General features: G+C 43.3%; 1 protein-coding gene and 1 long non-coding RNA gene across 7 annotated transcripts in view; one reads left to right on the top strand and one right to left on the bottom strand.

The window, feature by feature from the left end:
- LOC310848415 overlaps positions 1 to 12924 on the top strand; it is a 667736-nt gene that overhangs the window by 353353 nt on the left and 301459 nt on the right. For 3 of the 6 annotated variants that reach the window (XR_014566334.1, XR_014566335.1, XR_014566336.1), the window contains exons 1-2: positions 7787 to 7906; positions 8070 to 8220. This is a non-coding gene — a long non-coding RNA (uncharacterized lncRNA). Of the gene's footprint in view, positions 1 to 7168; positions 7240 to 7786; positions 7907 to 8069; positions 8221 to 10132; positions 10532 to 12924 lie in introns of those variants that run through there. The other 3 variants (XR_014566338.1, XR_014566339.1, XR_014566337.1) reach the window with 3 other exon arrangements.
- CDH10 (cadherin 10) overlaps positions 1 to 12924 on the bottom strand; it is a 396680-nt gene that overhangs the window by 241342 nt on the left and 142414 nt on the right. The gene's annotated exons all lie outside the window — the stretch shown is intronic.

Genomic DNA, 12924 nt, shown 5'->3' with positions numbered 1-12924 from the left:
CTCCCCTATTCATCCTTTCTTTTTGTTTGTTTATAACATGCAAATGCTACTTTTGTCATATTCAATTTTGTGCAGTGTGCAGACACGAAACAAGCAAAACCCTAAAACATAGTAGTTGAATTTTAATAATAATAATTTATTATTATTTATTCCCCACCCATCTGACTGGGTTTCCCCAGCCACTCTGGGTGGCTTCCAACAAAAGATTAAAAGTACATTAAAACATCAGTCATTAAAAGCTTCCCTAAACAGGGCTGCCTTCAGATGACTTCTAAACATCAGACATTTGTTTATTTCTTTGACATCTGATGGGAGGGTGTTCCATACGGCAGGCACCACTATTGAGAAGGTCCTCTGCCTGGTTCACTGTAACCTCACTTCTCACAGTGAGGGAACCACCAGAAAGCCCTCAAAGCTGGACCTCAGTGTCCGGGCTGGATGATGGGGGTGGAGACGCTCCTTCAGGTATACTGGGCCAAGGCCGTTAAGGGCTTTAAAAGTCAGCACCAACACTTTGAATTGTGATTGAAAATGTACTGGGAGCCAATGTAGGTCTTTCAAGACCGGTGTTATGTGGTCTTGTCAGCTGTAAAAAAACAGTAGATAACATCTTCGAAAAGGCAGAGAACTCTTTGATCTGAAAAGTGTTTTTGTCCGGTACACAAAGGATGACAATTCTAATTCTATTAGAGTTTAATTGCTTTTTAAAAAGACTATACTTTATGTTTTTAGCCTTTTGGATTTTATTTGTGTTTTTTTAATTTGTGCAAGGCGCATGGAGTCTGCCTGCCAGGCAAATCCATTTGGAGAGGGCATCCCATAACAGGGTCAACGCTGCCATTTAAAAAGTCCTCTGGCTCGTTCAAGTCTACCTCACCTCTAATGGGAGAGGTGCTTGGAGAAGGGTGTCGGCAGATGTTATTATAATATGAGAAGTATACGCTTCACACATCCAGTCACTTACTCTGTCTTCTAGACCAGTGTTTCCCAACCTTGGGCCTCCAGCTGTTTTTGAACTACAACTCCCGTCATCCCTGACTAGCAAGACCAGTAGCAATGGATGATGGGAATTGTAGTCCAAAAACAGCTGGAGGCCCAAGGTTGGGAAACACTGTTCTAGACCAATGGCCTGGACAAAGGAAAATGGCCTATAGATAAGTTGATATTTTAAAATTTGAGAGAGCTGCCTGGGGTATTGTTTAGGGGCATTGTTGCTGCTGCTGCTAATTTTTTGTATCTTAAGATTTATGGGGAAAGTTTCTGATTTTGTTGTATACTTTTCGATGTTCATTTGTTGTTTGACTACTTTTGTAAGCTGCCTTGAGCGTGGCTACAACTTTGGAAAGGCGGCAACCTTAAATTCAGTTTTCCACATTTCCGCACCATTTTGTGACTTGTTTGTTTCTTTTTTAAAAAGGTCCTTATGTAATTCAGGATTTCAGAGTGAATTTCTCCTAACAGACACATGTTGGGATACAATGCTGTCTACCGTAAACATTTTTGCAATGCAGGCTCCCCCATTGTAAAGCATTTCTGCATATTGTCTTTGCAAATATATGTCTGTTATGCACCCTTTACCTCAGGTTGTACAAAAAGAAGAATTTCACTGCAAAATTTGGGAAAGGTGCAGGTTTTGCTGGGTGGCTATGCTTTGTGTAGGTTTTTCAGAAAGTGCTGACTAAGTAGGCTTGCCTTTAAATGTGATCTGAATCAGATTCCTCCACCCCCCCCCCATCCCTTCCACAGGGAGAGAGACCGACCAAAAAAAGAATATTTCACTATACAACGTTGTACACATCTATCAGTGTGTTTAATGTACTGTAGTTGTTTACAGCTAGCCCTTCCTGACTAAAATGGTTACATGATGTCTCATCCTGGCTTGGCAGTCTTACAGACAGGCAATTTTGTTTCAGGCTACATGTGAGCATTCCTCAGGAGCATTTCTGTTTGTGGTTGTTATGAGGAAAAGTAACTGAAACACATGTTTTGGAACTGCACTTCTCTCCCACCTTCAATTTAAACAAATACATTCAAGAACAGACCTTGGATTGTTGATACAAATGACATTGCTCCCCACCCCCACTGCGTTTTGACTACATATCATTATTTCTTAGGTGCACATATATTTCTGGTTGTCACGAAGAAATGCAATCTCAATAAACATTCTACAATGCACTGTATTGTTGAAATTTAAATATTTTTTTCATCTATACATCTCTGATCCAGTGAATACTGTAGTTTTAAAAGTGTAAAATAAAGCTGGATTGGGGGACCAATTCTTCTTTTTTTAAAATGGATCTATTGCAATTAGCTTCCTTAATATATTAGTAATTAGTTTATTCTAATGGCCGAGAGACTCCATTTCACAGTTCTGCATTTGGAGTACAGTAGAGTATAAAATGATATTAGATTTACTAGATTTTTTTAAATGACTGGACAATAGCCACATTACTGTTCATCCAAAAAAACCAAACCGCACCCCCAGAAAGCACAGCTTACTGAAACGTAGTTATGGGGAAAGATGTCACTTCATTCCCACAGTAATTCCAACAAGTGTGAATTTATAATTAATTGCAAAGAATTTGAGAAGTGAATATTTCAGTTTAAATTAGATGGATCAGGGATGTCAAACTTGTGGCCTTTGGGGCTCTGCAATCTGGCTCTCTTGGGTGATTTTGTTAATTAAGCACATATTTTCTTAAGGGGGAAAGAAGTGTTTTGCTTGCAGTCGCAGCCTGACTGTGCAAGAGAAGTGTTTTCATCACCCGCTTGCCACAGGGAAGCTGTAGGGAAGTTGCTTCGCTTTATTTTCCCTGAAGGCTCAGGGGACAGTGTGATGATGTGAGCTATGAGTCCATCGAGCAATTGCCATCCCTGCCCTTGTACAGATGTTCAGCAGCTTCCAAGGAAACCAGCCTGTTGCATAAAAAGGAGAAGCAAGATGAGCATATGCAAACAAGGTGATCTCAGTTACAGATAGGTAGCCGTGTTGGTCTGCCATAGTCAAAACAAAAAAATTCCTTCCAGTAGCACCTTAAAGACCAACTAAGTTAGTTCTTGGTATGAGCTTTCGTGTGACGACTCTTAAAGACTGCAATAGGTCTTACAGGAAAAAGCAAGACCCTTCTCACCCCTTGCTTTTTCCTGTAAGACCTATTGCAGTCGTTAAGAGTCGTCAACAGGCTCATCACAGCTATCTGCCAATCACCCATTCCCACCACCCTTCTGAGTAATACCCCTCCCCACCTTCTCACTATATAGAAGGGTCTGGTAACTTCTGTTTCAGTGTATCTGAAGAAGTGTGCATGCACACGAAAGCTCATACCAATAACAAACTTAGTTGGTCTTTAAGGTGCTACTGGAAGGAATTTTTTTGTTTTGAAGGTGATCTCAGTTCAGGTTTTTCTGCTGGCCACAGTGAAAGGAGTAGGTGAGGTTGTGGGCTTCACGGGCCCTCCACGCATGTGGTGGGTGGAGGCCAGCCCTGCGTGATTGGGGGAATTCCCAGCCATGTCACCCCATGGCCGGCCAATCGGCTGGTTCAGGGGGCATGGCCTGCCCTATATAGGCAGAATGCTGCTGGGGATCTCCCTCTTTGCCATCCACTAGCTGTTCCTGTTTCTCCCACCATCCTGCCCTATAAGGTTTTCATTCTTTGACCTTGCTATGGACCTTGGTTGGTCGCTGTTGAGGGGCCTGGTAGGATTTTTTCCACTTGGCAAATTGGCACCAGCCACTTGGTTTTCGCCTACCTCATAGCAAATCGTCACAACTTTCTGGGTATTGGCGGTTAGGCATTGGTATGGTTCTGTAGATGGAAGAGGGGAGGTTAAGCCATCACCTGCCCCACATAATGAAGGGTAACCCGTTAAAGGATTCCAGGCGTGTGGCCCTTTCCGAAGCCTAGGGAGGTTAGGCACTAAGGCACGCCCCCTATCAGTGACCCCGGGAGAGTTCCCAGTTGAAGTGCATCAACAGGACTCCCCCTATTGGTGGTTAACCTTTCCTGGACTTCAGGCAGATGGGCTGAAGTCAGATATAGTTAGTTAGGAACAATGCCTAAGCCAATACCGCTCATCACCTGTAACCAATAAAGCTGTGGCCTTTTTTAACCCATTATTTCCATCGGGGGGGGGAACTCGCCATGCAAAACAGGATGCTGGAACCGAGGGACATTTGACGTGATCTCACAGGGATCCAACCCCATTGTTCAGCCCAGACACTGAGGTCCAGCTCTGAGGGCCTTCTGGCAGTTCCCTCACTGCGAGAAGTGAGATTACAGGGAACCAGGCAGAGGGCCTTCTCAGTAGTGGCACCCGCCCTGTGGAACGCCCTCCCATCAGATGTCAAGGAAATAAACAACTATCTGACTTTTAGAAGACATCTGAAGGCGACCCTGTTTAGGGAAGTTTTTAATGTTTGATGTTTTATCATGTTTTTAATATTCTGTTGGGAGCCGCCCAGAGTGGCTGGCGAAACCCAGCCAGATGGGCGGGGTATAAATAATAAAGCACATTGGTATCTCGGGTTACAGATGCTTCAGGTTACAGACACTTCAGGTTATAGACTGTTCTGGGAGATGGAGGGTCTGGAATGCTTTCTAATGACAATGTGTCAGCTGGGTGTTGTTCTGCCTCTCCCATGATTTCCCTGCTTCCCTCCTCATCTGCCTCTGAGCTGCTCAACCCCCTGTTGTAAATCTATACTTTCTTCCTCTTCCTTCTTCCTGGGAGGGTCAGGACAGAGAGGAGGTCTCCACCATTCCTCCTCTGCCCAGTCCTTAACAATTAGTTTTCTTTAACAGTGGAAGCAGGTTTTCAGATTATATACAGCTCTTCTTCAGACTTTGATTATGAGAGCAAAAAACGTAAACAGTCTAACTAGAAACAACTGGGTAGTCAGGCTGATGGTTACTTGGTTGCAGAAGTTTACTGGCCATTGCTGTTGGCATGGAAATACTCTAGGCTGAATGCAAACAGGCCATTCTGATGTCACATGTGATGTCACAAGAGGCTGTGCTTTAAGTCTTGGTAAAGCCAAAAGCAGTTAACAGACAGCATCTCAGCCCTGTCAAGATGGATCTCTATAACAGGTGATGAATATTTTTATTTGGGGGATATATTAACTTTTACTATTGGGGAAAAGTTTTAGATTGGTTTGCCAGTTTGTACCCCATCAAGTTGAGGCCATATACATTCACAAACCTGTAGCCATCAAATAATCAACTTTATGTGTGACTTTGGGACTGATTCATACAACCACATTTCCTTTCTGCATTCTATAGCAGCCTTTTCTCTGTATTTGAAAAAAATAACCAAGAAGGAGAAGATAAGTAACCAGGAATAAGATCTAGATAAGTATGGTAAGGATCTAAGCTTTACAAGTGAGGGGGCTAGGACAATGGCTTTGTGGTCCAGCATGTCCTGCTGGGGATACTAGACCAGCAGATCATCGACTCAATAATGCCTCCTGTTTAGTATACCTCCCATTTCCTCTCCCTATCTTCCCCACCTATCTTGGCTCCATGCTAGACTGCCATTCCCAAATGCCAGTCCCAGTAGTGCGGACTAGTTGAAAAATGTGAGACCCAAACAAGGATTTCACATTTATTGTTGCAAGGAGAGGGGGCAAATGTCTTTTCCCCCTCTTGCACAAATGTTCTTTCTGATGCAATAAACATCGGATTGGGGCCATCACAGTTCAGTTGCTGAATATAAGAAGAACAGGCTCTAATTCCCACATATAAGTCTCCCTATGCTCTTTAGGTAGAATGTAGGCTTATTAAATGCATACTTGACATGCAGCGATAGTGGGAGGCCCCATTAGCTAAAGTGGTACCTCAAGTTAAGAACAGTTTCAGGTTAAGAACTGTCCTCCAGAACGAATTAAGTTCTTAACCCAAGGTACCACTGTACTGTATTAGCATTAGCATTAGCATTAGCATTAGCATTAGCATTAGCATTAGTACCCCACCCATCTGAATGGGTTGCCCCAGCCACTCTGGGCAGCTTCTGACATACCATACTTTTCTGTGTATAAAACTAGGTTTTTTTCTTTAAAATTAAGCTAAAAGGGGGGGGGGGTCGTCTTATACATGGATAGTGCATAGTGCAAATTTCTTAAATTTAAGTATCCCAAAATAGGGGGTGTCTTATACATGGAGTGTCTTATATACAGAAAAATACGTTATATAAAAACATAATAAAACATTAAATGAGAAATGCTTCAAACCATAGAACTACGTCTTTTTGCCAGGCTTGAATGCACTCCTCTGCCTGGTTATATGGCATATTCTTTTCCTCTGCAGCAGCCTGTTTTCTGCTGGTTTTAAAAAGCCAAGGGAGCGTTTGTTCTTTTTGGGTAAAGGGATTTGCAAAACATCTCCGGTTGGCAAGATGGTATCAACAGTTCAGAATATGCCTAAGCACTTGCGGGGTTTTGTGGGGGAATGGCAGGCTGTGCACTGCGTGGTGCTTTTGCACACATTTGCAGGCGCTCATATGGGTGCGCACTAAGACAAGATGCATCCAACCCACAGAGATTTAACACTGAGAGTCCCTGGAGAAGCAAGTCAGCTGGATTCTGGATCAGAACGCTACCAACTAACACGAAACATTGAAAGCCTCCTTTTGAAGAAAAGAGGGGCAGGGAGATCAAGATTTTGCCAGGGATAGGAGCTGCTCAACAGGGATAGTCCCTGGTCAACAGGGATGGTTGGAACACATGCAACAGTTCTAGTTGAAAGACAGATACAATATATTGATGCTGAGGCAGTAACTGCACATGTTGCCAAAAAACTTCTGAACAGAATCCAATGTGAGGGAATTAAAGAGAGCAGGCAGCTGCCTGGTGGGGCACACCAGAAGGAATACCGCCTTACCTGGAAGTGCCAGGGATTCAGCCTGAGACCTTCTGCAAGCAGAGCGGATGCTCTCCCACTGACTCACAGCCCCTTCCCATCATGCCAGCAGCAGCTCTGGTGCTGTTTCTCACAAGGCCAGCTCCTGATGCACACTGGGGCTTTGCTCCAGACATGGCAGGAATTGTGAGGCTGCACTGTCAAGGGCTGTCAGCACGATCAGGCCATGTGCAGGTTAGAGGGAAGATGCAAGACTGAAATGCAGTTAAGTTCCTTTTTTAGAGGGTGCTGCTCTTTTGGATCTTCATGCTGTCCCGCCACTTTGTGAGGCTGAGACGAGTGGTATCAAAGGACTCATGGCTGTTGTGTCCTTCTCACTAGTAAGTTTACAAAATGATTGATAACCCAGGGTTATTAAAGCATGTCAGTACTTTTTCAGGGGATGGGGGAAGTGGCTCGTAGAACTTCCTGTGGGCCCTGCCCCTTCTGCACCTTGGGGCTGACCTTTAAAGCCCTAAACAGCCTCGGTTCAGTATACCTGAAGGAGCGTCTCCACCCCCATCGTTCAGCCCGGACACTGAGATCCAGTGCCGAGGGCCTTCTGGTGGTTCCCTCATTGCGAGAAGTGAGGTTACAGGGAACCAGACAGAGGGCCTTCTCGGTAGTGGCGCCCACCCTGTGGAACACCCTCCCTTCAGATGTGAAGGAAATAAGTAGCTATCCTATCTTTAAAAGACATCTGAAGGCAGCCCTGTTCAGGGAAGTTTTCAATATTTAACACTGTACTGTTTTAACACTTGATTGGGAGCTGCCCAGAGTGGCTGGGGAAACTCAGCCAGATGGGCGGGGTATAAATAATAAATTTATTATTTTTATTTTTATTTTTATTTTTATTATTATTATTATTATTTATTATTTATTATTGCCCCAGGCACGGCAACTGATGCTACACCACTGCCTACAAGTAAACGTCACAGGAGAGGCCAAACTCATACATTGCAACCAGGCCGTGAATTTCAGCATATGGAGAACATAAAGACTTTGTAGGTGTGTGTAAAATGTGAAAGCTTTGCACCAAAATCCAAGTAGACTCAGTACCCTTTCACAAAAATAATTGATTGCTCAATTATCTGGTGTACACTTGGTATGCATTAGCAAACAAGGAAGCTGAACTGCTGATTAATTGTGCGGCATTGTCTCAATTGTGCAGCTGCCAATTGTGGCCAAGAAAAGCAACCTGATGCCTCATGGATTATACAGAATGAAAGGTCAGCCCTTAACACAAACAGCAGGAGGCAAATGAGCAGCCAGTCACAAGCTTGTAGGTGGGCTGGAAATTCTTCTGATTTGTTGGGTAAGAGGTAAATATTTCTTTAGGCCTTATGCATTCCATATTTCCCATACGGCATCATCTCCCCCTCCAAGAAAGATCACTGCGCTGGCAATTTGCCATTTCATTTACAAGTCACCAAATCAAAGCTGGATTTCCTTCGCATATTCCTCTAGCAGAGGCCATATATAATAATCAAAGAACAAGTGGGAAATGCATCGAAGAATGTGGTGTGCTGCTGTTCACTATCAGCCAGGCTCACCCCCGTAACAGTCCATTCCATTCCAGGGATGTGGGTGGCACTGTGGTCTAAACCACTAAGCTTCTTGGGCTTGCTGATCGGAAGGTTGATGACTCGAATCCCCGTGAAGGGGTGAGGTGAGCTCTAGTTGCTCTGTCTCAGATCCTGCCAACCTAGCAGTTCTAAAGCACACCACTGCCCGTATATAAACAGATACAGCTGTGGCTGGAAGGTAAACGGCATTTCTGTGCGCTCTGATTTTTGTCACGATGTTCCGTTGCACTAGAAGCAGTTTAGTCCTGCTGACCACATGACCTGGAAAGCTGTCTGTGGACAAATACCAGCTTACTTGGCCTAAAAGCGAGATGAGCACTGCAACCCCATAGTCACCTTTGACTGGACTTAACTGTCCAGGGATCTTTTACCTTTACCTATTTCATTCCCCCCTCATGCATGATGACCCATCACTCTGCATGTCACTGCCACCAAACGACCCATCAGCATTCTGTGTCTATAAATTGTGCTCAATTCTTAGTGGGTTTTTTGAGGGGTTCACTACATTTTGGGTTACCCCTTGAACATTCTTTCATATTTCCACAAACCTTGGGGTTTATGAGTCTGTGGGTACTAGCGCTGTGACAAAAAACAAACAAAAACCTCCCACATTTTTTTTTTTTTTTTTTTTTTACCATTGTTCATCAGTAAATGAGGCAAATTGCATTCAAAAATGATCAAGGTGTGTGTGGGAAATGGTGAACTTCTCATTGGTGGGGTGCTTACCTAACTTTTGTGGTATTCTGAGTTTGTACCTCAATATGTGGTTTATTGTTTCCCCTCTACCCAAACAAAAGTTTGCTACTGCTTGAAGCAGGTGCAATGCTGTCTGCAGCACTAAGGTTAAGTCAGGTAAAGCAGCAATGCTGCCCCTTCCTGAAAAATTTGGAGAACACTTTTGAGAGCCAGTGTGGTCTAGTGGTTAAGAGTGGCGGACTCGTAATCTGGGGAACCGGGTTCGCGTCTCCACTCCTCCATATGCAGCTGCTGGGTGACCTTGGGCTAGTCACACTTCTCTGAAGTCTCTCAGTCCCACTCACCTCACAGAGTGTTTGTTGTGGGGGAGGAAGGGAAAGGAGAATGTTAGCCGCTTTGAGACTCCCTAGGGTAGTGATAAAGCGGGATATCAAATCCAAACTCTTCTTATTCTTCCTCTTCTTCCTCCCCACTTACGATTTTTTTTTTTGGGGGGGTGTGAGTTTTTATTTCACCCTGCTCTAGCCTACTCAATGCATTGTCACAAAAGACATTTCCACCACAGCTCTAATTTTACCTGCTTTCTCTGGCTTTGGAAAGCCATCGTTGTTTGCTATTGATTTGTCTCTTTTTCATGTTTGCTTTAAGGTGCCCTGAAGTTTTTTGTTTGTTTATTTGTTATGGTGGGGTATAAAGAGTTGAAATAAAAAAATGAATAACTACTGCACTACTCCAGCCTTCTCTCTCTCTCTCTCTCTCTCCCTCCCTCCTTTCTGTGCATTTGTGTGTGCACACATATGCACTAACACACACCGTATTCTGCAGTTTGAGCTACGTTATTACCAATGCAGTTAAACACTGCTAATCCAGGCATGAATTGTTCTAAGGAGTGCTTTTCTTCAAAACAAGCATATATCATCCGACTTGAACTATCCATTGTCATTCTCCTTAGACATGAGATGCTACAGGCTCACTATGTCAGAGAGGCAATTTCTGCCTAACACAGCATCGTACTCCCGTCACCAAGAAAGACGGCTATAGAAATCTTTTGTGCACTCTTTGTGCCTTCGTGTCTTTTCACCAGAACCCGGAGAAGTACTTCTGCGAGACAATTGACTGCTAAACATAGGGCCTTGTTTTGCAATTGCCCAAGAACTGCTTTAGCAACAGTCATAATGGGAAAACTTGAAAATGAACAGCAGACAGATTTGAAGGAATGAAAGAGTCGGCACAGAAGAAAAGAAGGAAGATACTAACCCGGGGAATATAACAAGGGTCAAGGGTCAGCAAATTATGCCCAGAAATGTAGCTACTAGCTTACAGGAATATATTAAAAGTGCCTCTGAACACATGCAGAGTCTTCTTTTTGCCAAACAAGCTTCACCTGCCCTTCCATTCCCACACAAAGAAGGGCTTAAAAGGCAGATGTTGTTTCTTCCCTCTAATTCTGAATCCCTGAACTTTTTGTCAGAAATTGAGTACAGTAGCACCTCGGGTTACAAACGCTTTGGGTTACAAACACTTCGGGTTACAAACTCCGCTAACCTGGAAGTAGTACCTCAGGTTGAGAACTTTGCCCCAGGATAAGAATGTAAATCACGCGCTGGCGACGGGAGGCCTCAATAGTGAAAGCGCGCCTCAGGTTAATAACAGTTTTGGGTTAAGAACAGACCTCCGGAACGAATTAAGTTCGCAACCCGAGGTACCACTGTAATTCTTCCACTTCCCTTGCAAGTATTCAAAACTAGAGAACACTGGACTCGCCCACAAAAAAAACCCGGTCCTAATTCTTCTCCCACCTCACCAGCTCTGATCCAGCTGCTCTTTGCAGTTCGCAGACATTTCCCACGACTCTCTGCCTCTCTTGCTGCAGGCAGAGTCTTCGTTCTGTGCCAGAGCACATTGTAGTTGAAATATGTTTCCCTCCTAAAAGCCTTCTAGGTTAAATACAAATTAAATGCTTTTATAACAGCTAGTCCCCTAGAGATGCATGGAAAGGGAGAGTGGAACAAGGACGAAACAGAGAAGGGGACATCAGGACAGGACAGAGTGGAACCCATCAATAGTAGTGGCAGTGAGAGGGCAGACCCAGAGATTTGGGTGCTTGCCAGGAGACTTGAAATCAGGGACTAAGGCTTGGAATTTCTGGGTGAAAGGCAAATAACTGGAAACCTATTAAATCATTGTAATTTCTATCCTGTTCTTCCTTTCGAAGGAGACCGGACTGGCATACAATAAAAAATAGTAAAGGAAAAAAAGAGAGAGAGAAACTATAATATACAGTACAAACAAATAAGAAATGTAGCGGCCAAAATATCTAGGACTCAAAAGGCTGATTAAAAATAAAAAGTTGTAACCGTCCTCCTGAAGCTAAGCAATGAAAGCCACTCCCAAAAGGCACAATGTCACCTTACAAATACCTTGGGGACAGGGAGAAGGGCCTCTGTGGAAGATTTTGATTCTCAAGAAGAATTGAATGAAGAAAGGTGGTATTTGGGGAAACCTGAAGCCATTTCTGTGAACCGCCCTGAGACCCCCTGGGTATAGGGCAGTATATAAATTCAATTAATAATAATAAATAATAATAATAAATAATATTTTTGGGTTTTATAGGCCAAAACCAGCACTTAGAGAATTGCACCTGGGAACAAATAGATAGCCAATGTAGTTAGTATAAAACAGAGAGGATTTGTGATGTGAGCCCTACATTTTACCCCTGCAAGTTCTTGGATTTAAAGAGATCTTGCCCAACATTGTGAAATAATTTCTTACAGGACATCAGCAAAAAGTTCCACCCCGCTTCCATGGTAGATGTGCTTCCTAGCGTGCAGTTCTGGGTGAGGGGTGCATTATTCTCCAACATTATTCTCTCATTAAAAAAATCTGCAATCATAAGCCTATGCATATGTTGATTCCATGTAACATTTCAATATTGTGGAACTATGGCTTATATTTCATTGCTAATTGGAATTAGTTTTATCTTATGACATTTATTTTTGTAACATGTTTTGAACATTTGGGAAGGTGAAAACCTTAAAACAGCATTTGGGAGTAAACAGAGAAAACCTTCAGATTTCATAAGGCACATTACCAAATTCATTATGCCAATGGAAATTTCCAGTAAATCAGCACTGTTTTTGCCATTAACAGTGGCAAAACAGTGCAGGTGAGCTAATGATAACCTCTGTTTTCCTCGTCTCTTATTTAAGCAACAGTCTTTTTTCCCTCTACACGGCAACCCTTTTACAATGAGGCAATAACATGAAATCCATTTGTAATGGCCCTTAAAGCTCCAACTAGGTACTCAGATAAAGCGATACACTTACAGTCATACACTCTGAACATTATAATGCCATTACGAATGCTACCGGTCCTATTTCTGGATGCATTGCCAACTATTGACATTTGTTGTAATCACGCATCCATGTTAAAATCCCAGAGAGAGAGAGAGAGTGATGGAGGTGGGTGAAATTCACACTTCTCGCTACTTTTGTTTAAACATGGGATGTCATCTGTGCACAGGTTTTTGCAATCTGTTCACATCTGAAAAAAAAAGTTTCTGGCATATGGACTAGATACTCTGCTCTTGCTTCTGCATTTGGTTTTAGTAGCAGAAGGCAACAGCAAGCCACAGCCTTTTGAAACTGTATCCCCCTCCCCTTCCTTCACAAATTGTCAAAACAGCATCCAATCTTGCAGGTTTGGTTAGTCATAACAGTGCTTCATCACTAGGGTTACAGTGGA

The sequence above is a fragment of the Podarcis gaigeae genome, assembly GCF_964106915.1.
Source record: "Podarcis gaigeae genome assembly, chromosome: 7".
In the NCBI taxonomy this organism is placed as follows: domain Eukaryota; kingdom Metazoa; phylum Chordata; class Lepidosauria; order Squamata; family Lacertidae; genus Podarcis; species Podarcis gaigeae.
The sequence above is the reverse complement of the archived record's forward strand: the minus strand, read 5'-3'. Positions and strand labels throughout refer to the sequence as shown.